The sequence below is a fragment of the Hemiscyllium ocellatum genome, unplaced genomic scaffold, assembly GCF_020745735.1.
Source record: "Hemiscyllium ocellatum isolate sHemOce1 unplaced genomic scaffold, sHemOce1.pat.X.cur. scaffold_689_pat_ctg1, whole genome shotgun sequence".
NCBI lineage: Eukaryota > Metazoa > Chordata > Chondrichthyes > Orectolobiformes > Hemiscylliidae > Hemiscyllium > Hemiscyllium ocellatum.
The window spans coordinates 125,751-133,175 of NW_026869174.1; the positions used below are offsets into that span (position 1 = coordinate 125,751).

The 7,425-nt window shown below is 52.8% G+C and overlaps 1 long non-coding RNA gene across 1 annotated transcript in view; it reads right to left on the reverse strand.

The window, feature by feature from the left end:
- LOC132814122 (uncharacterized) overlaps positions 1-4,852 on the reverse strand; it is a 45,720-nt gene extending 40,868 nt beyond the window's left edge. Inside the window, exon 1 of the long non-coding RNA XR_009644315.1 lies at positions 4,684-4,852. This is a non-coding gene — a long non-coding RNA (uncharacterized LOC132814122). The remainder of the gene's footprint in view (positions 1-4,683) is intronic.
- Between the last annotated feature and the right edge of the window lie 2,573 nt (positions 4,853-7,425).

The window sequence follows — 7,425 nt, forward strand, 5'->3', positions numbered from 1 at the left end:
GTACTGACCATCTGACAGTGCTGCACTCCATCAGTACTGACCCTCTGACAATGCTGCACTCCCTCCACACTGACCCTCTGACAATGTTGCACTCCCTCCACACTGACCCTCTGACCATGCTGCCCAATCTCAGGACAGAACCTCTGACAGTGCAGCTCTCCATCAGAACTGACCCATTGACAGTGCAGCACTTCCTCAGTACTGACCCTCTGACAGTGCAGCACCACATCAGAACTGACACTCTGACAGTGCAGCACTCCCTCAGTACTGTCTCATTGACAGTGCAGCACTCCGTCAGTATTGACCCTCTGACAGTGCAGCACTCCCGCACTCCTGACCCTCTGACAGTGCTGCAATCCCTCAGTACTGACCCTCTGACAGTGCAGCACTCCCTCAGTACTGACCCTCTGACAGTGCAGCACTCCCTCAGTACTGACCCTCTGACAGTGCAGCACTCTCTCAGTGCTCACTCTCTGACAGTGCAGCACTCCCCAGTCCTGACCCTCTGACTGTGCAGCACTCCCTCAGTACTGACCCTCTGGCAATGCAGCAATCACTCAGTACTGACTGTCGGACACATAGTGTGGCGCTCCATCAGTACTGACCCTCTCACAGCGCGCTGATCCCGCAGTAATAACCCCGTCAGTGTGTGGTGATCCCTCAGTTCCAACCCTTTCACAGTGCAGCGATCCCTCAGTAGTAACCCTGTCACAGTGCAACACTCTGACAGCATGGCCATCCATTAGCAATGACCCGCAGAGAGTGTGCACTTCATCATTGCTGACTCTCTCACTGCATAGCAATTCCCCCGTCCTGACTCTCTGATAATGCGTCACTCCCTCCACACAGACACTCTGACAATGCAGCACTCCCTCCACACTGATCCTCTGACATTGCTGCACTCCCTCCACACTGACCCTCTGACAATGCTGCACTCCCTCCACACTGACCATCTGACAATGCTGCACACCCTCCACACTGATCCTCTGACAATTCTGCACACCCTCCACACTGATCCTCTGACAATGCTGCACTCACTCCACACTGACCCTCTGACAATGCTGCATTCCCTCCACACTGACCCTCTGACAATGCTGCACTCCCCCACACTGACCCTCTAACAATGCTGCACACCCTCCACACTGATCCTCTGACAATGCTGCAGACCCTCCACACTTATCCTCTGACAATGCTGCACTCCCTCCACACTGATCCTCTGACAATGCTGCACTCCCTCCACACTGACCCTCTGACAATGGTGCATTCCCTCCACACTGATTCTCTGAAAATGCTGCACTCTCTCCACATTGATCCTCTGACAATGCTGCACTCCCACACACAGACCCTCTGACAATGCTGCACTCCCTCCCCACTGATCCTCTGATAATGCTGCACTCCACAACACTGACCCTCTGACAATGCTGCACTCCCTCCACACTGACCCTCTGACAATGCTGCATTCCCCCACACTGACCCTCTGACAATGTTGCACACCCTCCACACTGATCCTCTGGCAATGCTGCACACCCTCCACACTGATCCTCTTACAATGCTGCACTCCCTCCACACTGATCCTCTGACAATGCTGCATTCCCTCCACACTGACCCTCTGACAATGCTGCATTCCCTCCACACTGACCCTCTGACAATGCTGCACTCCCCCACACTGATCCTCTGATAATGCTGCACTCCACAACACTGACCCTCTGACAATGCTGCACACCCTCCACACTGACCCTCTGACAATGCTGCACACCCTCCACACTGATTCTCTGAAAATGCTGCACTCTCTCCACACTGATCCTCTGACAATGCTGCACTCCCACACACAGACCCTCTGACAATGCTGCACTCTCTCCACACTGATCCTCTGATAATGCTGCACTCCACAACACTGACCCTCTGACAATGCTGCACTCCCTCCACACTGATCCTCTGACAATGCTGCACTCCCACCACGCTGATCCTCTTATAGTGATGCACTCCCTCTGTGCTGACTCTCTGACAGTGTGGAAGTGACCCTGTACTGACCCTCGGACAGTGTGGCCCAATCTCTGCACAAAACCTCTGACAGTGCAGCTCTCAATCGGAACTGAACCATTGACAATGTAGCACTCCATCAGAACTGACACTCTGACAGTACAGCACTCCGTCAGTAGTGACCCTCTGACAGTGCAGCACTCCCACACTCCTGACCCTCCGACAGTGCTGCAATCCCTCAGTACTGACCCTCTGACAGTGCAGCACTCCCTCAGTACTGACCCTCTGACAGTGCAGCACTCCCTCAGTGCTCACTCTCTGACAGTGCAGCACTCCCTCAGTCCTGACCCTCTGACTGTGCAGCACTCCCTCAGTACTGACCCTCTGACAGTGCAGCACTCCCTCACAACTGACCCTCTGACAGTGCTGCTCTCTCTCTGTACTGACCCTCTGACAGTGCTGCTCTCTCTCTATACTGACACTCTGAATTATCACTCACTCAGAACTGACACTCTCACTGTGTAGCGCTCCCTCAGTACTGACCTTTTGATAGTGCAACACTCCCTCAGTGCTGACCCTCTGACAGTGCAACACTCCCTCAGTGCTGACCCTCTGACAGTGCAGCACTCCCTCAGTACTGACCCTCTGACAGTGCAGCACACCCTCAGTGCTGACCCTCTGACAGTGCAGCACTCCCTCAGTACTGACCCTCTGATGGTGCAATGCTCTCAGAGTACAGAGCCTCAGACAGTGCCGCATTCCCTCTGGACTGAACCTCTGACAGTGTGGTGCTCCCTCAGTGCTGACCCTTTGACTGTGTAGTACTCTTCAGAAATGGCCTTCTAGTAATGAAGCAGTCCCTCACTTCTGACTGTCCGACAGTACGGTGATCCCTCAGTACTGACCCTCTGACAGTGCAGCACTCCCTCAGTACTGACCATTTGACAGTGCAGCACTCCCTCAGTACTGACCCTCTGACAATGCTGCACTCCCTCAGTACTGACCCTCTGACAGTGCAGCACTCCCTCAGTACTGACCCTCAGACTGCGCGGCACTCCCTCAGTACTGACCCTCTGACAGCGCAGCACTCCCTCAGTACTGACCCTCTGACAATGCTGCACTCCCTCAGTACTGACTGTCCGACAGTGCGGTGATCCCTCAGTACTGACCCTCTGGCAATGCAGCACTCCCTCAGTACTGACCCTCAGACTGCGCGGCACTCCCTCAGTACTGACCCTCTGACAGCGCAGCACTACTTCAGTACTGACCCTCTGACAATGCTGCACTCCCTCCACACTGATCGTCTGATAGTGCACCATTCCCTCAGTACTGACCCTCTGACAGTGCTGCACTCCCTCAGTACTGACTCACTGACAGTGCAACACTCCTTCAGTACTGACCCTCTGACTGTGCAGCACTCCCTCAGTACTGACCCTCTGGCAATGCAGCACTCCCACAGTACTGACCCTCTGGCAATGCAGCACTCCCTCAGTACTGACTCTCTGACAGTGCTGCACCCCCTCAGTACTGACCCTCTGACAGTGCAGCACTCCCTCAGCACTGACCATCTTTTTTTCTATTTCATGGAGTCTTGTGGTAATGTGGAGACATAGGGTTTGCAGATTCTGAGGAAGTATGAGCGAGACACAGAAACCAAGCCCTGTCTGAAACTCTCTGTAATAGACTATTCAGAGGCACAGAGTCACAGAGGTGCACAGCTTGGAAACAGACCCTCCTATACAACGCGACCATACCAACCAGATATTCTCATCTCATTTCATTCCCTTTGCTAGCACTTGGCTGATATCCCTCTAAACCCTTCCTATTCACATACTCATCCTGATGGCTTTCAATTGTCACAATTGTACCAGCCCCCATCACTTCCTCTGGCAGCTACCTGCATGCCCTTGAATAAGTGCTCAAACATTCATACTGTCGATACAAACTCCAATAAACACCAACCTACGAAAGGCTATCATTGTCATCTTCAACCCACCCTTTGCTTCATCGTTATGCTGATTGCAGCACAGGGACAGAAACAGTCTTAGTGACCATCCACCGTCACCCTGTAATCAACTTATTTTCAAATGGGGCTTGCATGTGATTCCCACACCCTCTGATAGTTACATGGAAGGTGGGGGTGAGCTGTACTCTCCTTACTGCAGTACTTGGGTGTCCCACAGTGATGTCAGGGAGGGATTTTGACCTGAACCATGTAAAGAGCTCTCTTACTGGAGTACCTTTTTAAAGTTGGGAAGTTAGTATAGACCAGGAGGACCCGAGAGCTGCTGTCCTGTCAGAGAGTCACACACCTCAGTTGAGGGGCGAGGTTGAGAATCAGGGGCCTTCATGGTAATTTCAGACATGATAGAGATTGAGCCAACAGTGTTGGCATCACAAACCTGTTAGCTGAGGTAACTGACCCCGCTTTGCAGCCGAGGGATTCAATCCCTTGAGCTGCAAATGTGTTGCTGGTCAAAGCACAGCAGGCCAGGCAGCATCTCAGGAATAGAGAATTCGACGTTTCGAGAATAAGCCCTTCATCAATACCTTGAACAGAGCAAGCTTGACAATTCAACACTAAAACCAATCTGTACGGACCCGCTGGAGACCTGAAACATCAATACAGAGATTGCTGAAGAAGCTAAGCATGTCCGGCAGCATCTCTGAAGGGAGAGGGAGAAAGAGACAGACAGAGTTTACCTTTCAATCCAGTGATTTCTGCGGGAAAGTTCCTTCAGAACAGACCGATTTGAGGAAGGGTCCCTTGAAATGTGAATTGTTCCTCTCTCTCCTCACCGTTGCTACTGAATATCCCCAGCAATCTCTTTGCTTGAGAATTTGATCTGACCTGATGCAAGCGTCACTGAGTCATTCAGTCTGTGCTCAATGCCCTGAGGCTGCTTCTGCTGAAAGTTGACAAACAGGTTTACGAGGTGTTTTGGGGATAAACATACTGGGGGATGGTTTCTAAGGTATTGAGGGAGCCCTACCTGTCAGTACAGGGTGCAGAGGGTCGAAAGGTACAGATACACTTCATAGAACACAGAACAGTACAGCACAGAACAGGCCCTTCAGCCCACGATGTTGTGCCAACCATTGATCCTTATGGAACGTAAACGTAACGTACAAACCCTCAAATTCTGTGACCATATGCATGTCCTGCAGTCTCTTAAATATCCCCAATGACCTCGCTTCCACAACTGCTGCTGGCAACGCATTCCATGCTCTGTCAACTCTCTGTGTAAAGAACCCGCCTCTGACATCCCCTCTATACTTTCCTCCAACCAGCTTAAAACTATGACCCCTCGTGTTAGACATTTCTGCCCTGGGAAAAAGTCTCTGGCTATCAACTCTATCTATGCCTCTCATTATCTTGTATACCTCAATTAGGTCCCCTCTCCTCCTCTTTTTCTCCACTGAAAAAAACTCCGAGCTCAGTCAACCTCTCTTCGTAAGATAAGCCCTCCAGTCCAGGCAGCATCCTGGTAAACCTCCTCTGAACCCTCTCCAAAGCATCCACACCTTTCCTATAACAGGGTGACCAGAACTGAACCCAGTTTTCCAAGTGCGGTCTAACCAAAGTTTTATAGAGCTGCAACAAGATCTCACGGTTCTTAAACTCAATCCCCCTGTTAATGAAAGCCAAAACACCATATGCTTTCGAAACAACCCTGTCCTCTTGGGTGGCCATTTTAAGGGATCTATGTACCTGCACACCAACATCCTACTGTTCCTCCGCACTGCCAAGAATCCTATCCTTAATCCTGTACTCAGCTTTCAAGTTCGACCTTCCAACATGCATCACCTCGCATTTATCCAGGTTGAACTCCATCTGCCACCTCTCAGCCCATCTCTGCATCCTGACAATGTCCCGCTGCAGCCTACAACATCCCTCTCTGTACTGTCAACGATACCTCCAACCTCTAGGTCATCTGCATACTTGCTGACCCATCCTTCAATCCCCTCATCCAAGTCATTAACAAAAATTACAAACAGTAGAGGCCCAAGGACAGAGCCCTGTGGAACATCACTCACCACTGACTTCCAGGCAGAATATTTTCCTTCCACTACCACTCGCTGTCTTCTGTTGGCCAGCCAATTCTGTATCCAAACCGAATTTCCCTGTATCCCATTCCTCCTGACCTTCTGAACGAGCCTACCATGGGGAACCTTATCAAATGCCTTACTGAAGTCAAGATACACAGCATCCAACGCTCGACCCTCATCAACTTGCCTCGTAACATCCTCAAAGAACTCAATCAGATTTGTGAGGCATGATCTGCCCCTGACAAAGCCTGCTGACTGTGTTTAATCAAACCATGCTCTTCCAGATGGTCATATATCCTATCCCTCAGAATCCTTTCTAACACCTTGCAGACGATAGATGTGAGACTGACTGTAATTGCCCAGAATTTCCCAAATTCCTTTCTTGAAGAGAGGAACTACATTTGCCTCCCTCCAGTCCTCTGGTGAGGGTTGGGCTGGGGGCGGTGTGTAGACGGTGGTGAAGATTAGGTTTGGTGTGGTGTGTGGACGACGGTGAGGGATATGCTTGGGGTGGAGTGTGTACGTTGGTGAGGGTCTGGCTGGGTGCAGTTTTAGATGGAGGTGAGGGTCAGGCTGGGGGCAGTGTTTGGACGTCAGTGTGGGTCAGGCTGGGGGCAGTGGGTGGATGGTGGTGAGGATCAGGCTGGTGCCGGGATGTGGGCAGCGTTGAGGGTCAGGCTGAGGTCGGTGTGTGGTGGTAGTGAGGGTCAGGCTGGGGGCGGTGTGTGGGTGGTAGTGAGGGTCAGGCTGGGTGCGGTGTGTGGGTGGTAGTGAGGGTCAGGCTAGGGGCGGTGTGTGGATGGTAGTGAGGGTCAGGCTGAGGTCGGTGTGTGGGTGGTAGTGAGGGTCAGGCTGGGTGCGGTGTGTGGGTGGTAGTGAGGGTCAGGCTGGGTGCGGTGTGTGGGTGGTAGTGAGGGTCAGGCTAGGGGCGGTGTGTGGATGGTAGTGAGGGTCAGGCTGAGGTCGGTGTGTGGGTGGTAGTGAGGGTCAGGCTGGGTGCGGTGTGTGGGTGACAGTGAGGGTCAGGCTGGGGGCGGTGTGTGGACGGCAGTGAGGATCAGGCTGGGTGCGGTGTGTGGGTCGTAGTGAGGGTCAGGCTGGGTGCGGTGTGTGGGTGGTAGTGAGGGTCAGGCTGGGTGCGGTGTGTGGGTGGTAGTGAGGGTCAGGCGGGGGGTGGTGTGTGGGTGGTAGTGAGGGTCAGGCTGGGGGCAGTGGGTGGATGGTAGTGAGCGTCAGGCTGGGGGCGTTGTGTGGGTGGTAGTGAGGGTCAGGCTGGGTGCGGTGTGTGGGTGGTAGTGAGGGTCAGACTGGGTGCGGTGTGTGGGTGGTAGTGAGGGTCAGGCTGGATGCGGTGTGTGGGTGACAGTGAGGGTCAGGCTGGGGGCGGTGTGTGGA